Source organism: Penaeus japonicus, unplaced genomic scaffold, assembly GCF_977035675.1.
Source record: "Penaeus japonicus unplaced genomic scaffold, GWHDUDI00000001_assembly GWHDUDI00000018, whole genome shotgun sequence".
NCBI lineage: Eukaryota > Metazoa > Arthropoda > Malacostraca > Decapoda > Penaeidae > Penaeus > Penaeus japonicus.
This window is the reverse complement of record NW_028234420.1, coordinates 15,117,513-15,120,012: the sequence shown is the minus strand read 5'-3', so window position 1 is coordinate 15,120,012 and position 2,500 is coordinate 15,117,513. Positions and strand designations below refer to the sequence as shown.

At 33.3% G+C, this 2,500-nt stretch overlaps 1 protein-coding gene across 1 annotated transcript in view; it reads right to left on the bottom strand.

Moving 5' to 3' along the window:
• Positions 1–2,500, bottom strand: part of LOC122254578 (G protein-coupled receptor GRL101) — a 186,565-nt gene that overhangs the window by 142,240 nt on the left and 41,825 nt on the right. The gene's annotated exons all lie outside the window — the stretch shown is intronic.

The following is a 2,500-nucleotide window of genomic DNA, read 5'->3' as shown; positions in this document are numbered from 1 at the left end:
AGAGAGAGAGAGAGAGAGAGAGAGAGAGAGAGAGAGAGAGAGAGAGAGAGAGAGAGAGAGAGAGAGAGAGAGAGAGAGAGAGAGAGAGAGAGAGAGAGAGAGAGAGAGAGAGAGTGAAAAAAAGAGACAAAAAAGAAAGAGAGAGAGAGAAAATGAGAGAGAAAGAAAGAAAGAAAAAGAGAGAGATAAAGAAAGAAAGAGAGAAAATGACAGACTTAAAAAGAAATAGAGAAAGAGAGAGAGATAGAATGATAGAATTAGAAAGAACGAGAGAGAGAGAGAGAGAGAGAATAACAGAATTAGCAAGAAAGAGAGAGAGAGAGAGAATGACAGGATTAGAAAGAGAGAGGGAAAGAGAGAGAGAATAACAGAATTAGAAAGAGAGAGAGAGAATGACAGAATTAGAAAGAAAGAGAGAGAGAGAGAATGACAGAATTAGCAAGAAAGAGAAAGAGAGAGAGATAGAAAGAGAGAGAGAGAGAATGGCAGGATTAGAAAGAGAGAGAGAATAACAGAATTAGAAAGAAGGAGAGTGAGAGAATGACAGAATTAGCAAGAAAGAGAGAGAGAGAGAGAATAACAGAATTAGAAAGAAAGAGAGAGAGAGAATGACAGAATTAGCAAGGAAGATAGGGAGAGAGAGAAAATGACAGAATTAGAAAGAAAGAAAGAGAGCAACAAACAGCAATTTCTCTCCCTACCAAATGCCAACAGATTTCATTCTTTTATCATTACATCCTAACAAGACAGGCTTCATCATTAATCATCAGTAACACATTACAATGCAAGAGAAAGCTTATTTACATGGTAGTCTAGAGGGGTGCATGGTGTGCCCAATTAACACAAAGCGGCGAAATGCTAAACAATCATGCAATTGAAGACCCAGATGGCAGGGCATTTGCAAGCGGCTCGTCCACATTAATTGCAATCTAATTTTTTTTTATTGTTTTGTTGATACGATAATTAGGTTTGCTATAGTTATTATCAGCATTATTATTATTACTGATATTACGATTGTTATGATTCTTGTTATCATTGTTGTCATCACCAATATCATTATTATTACTCTTGTTATCATTAGTGTTGGTATCATAATTATCATTATCATTATCACTATTATCATTATCATCATTATCGTTATTACTATCATCATCATTATCATCATTATTTACTTAAAATCGTAAAGATATGTTGATATTAAAAAAAATCAATGAGAATTATACAACAAACAATTGCATTTTCTTAAACCATACCACACAAATACAGAAACATACAAATATATATAAATAGATATGAATATAGCTGATAAATTGATACAAGGGAGAAGAGACCATGTGAATGAAAAGAGCTTTCGGTCTGTTAAAAAAAAAGAAAAAAAAAGAAAGAAAAAAAAAAAAAATCGTAAAAATACATAGGTTTGTATAAACTCTGCGGTTGATATTGATATTCTGAACTCGCGCGCACTCACTCTCACATATCGGTGTGTGTGTATGTATGCACACACACACACATACATACAAACACACACAAACACAAACGAACACACACACACACAAACACACACACACACACACAAACACATTCAAACACACACACAAACACACACACACACAAACACACACACAAACACACACACACAAACACAAACGAACACACACACACACAAACACACACACACACACACAAACACATTCAAACACACACACAAACACACACACACACAAACACACACACACAAACACAAACGAACACACACACACTCAAACACACACACAAACACACACAAACACAAACGAACACACACACACACACACACACACACACCAGTTGCAGGGTATCATGAGTGCAATATTCACTTAAAAAGAGAGGGAATGAATTGAAATGTCAATTTCTACAAAAAGGACAGAAACGGCATTGACGGTTACCTTTTCACGATATCGCAATTGCAACAGTTGAATATTCATATCCTTTTTTTTCAACCTCCACAATGATGCTAATTTTTTTTTTCATGAAATATTGCACATGAATATTAATATTTTTTTTTCATGAATGGAGAAAATGAAATAATATATATTTCAGAATATTTAGCACATTTCTTTATTATTTACAAATGGTGGTGACCATCAATGGAAGAATTGACTCTAATGCATCAGCACTGGAAACATTTGAAATTAAACATCTATCTATCTGTTCATATATATTTATATCTATATCTATATCTATTTCTATTTCTATATCTATATCTATATATATACATCTATATCTATTTCTATATCTATTTCTATATCTATATCTTCATCTATCTATCTAAATATATATATATATATATATATATATATATATATATATATATATATTATGTATGTATAATCTATTAAATTGGCATTTAGTTGTGTGTGAATATTCCTCCCCCCCCCCCCCCCCATGTCCGTAATTCTCTATCCTATGCGGTATTCTATATCATGTAACACTCTCCACCTAAGAGAGAGAGAGAGAGAGA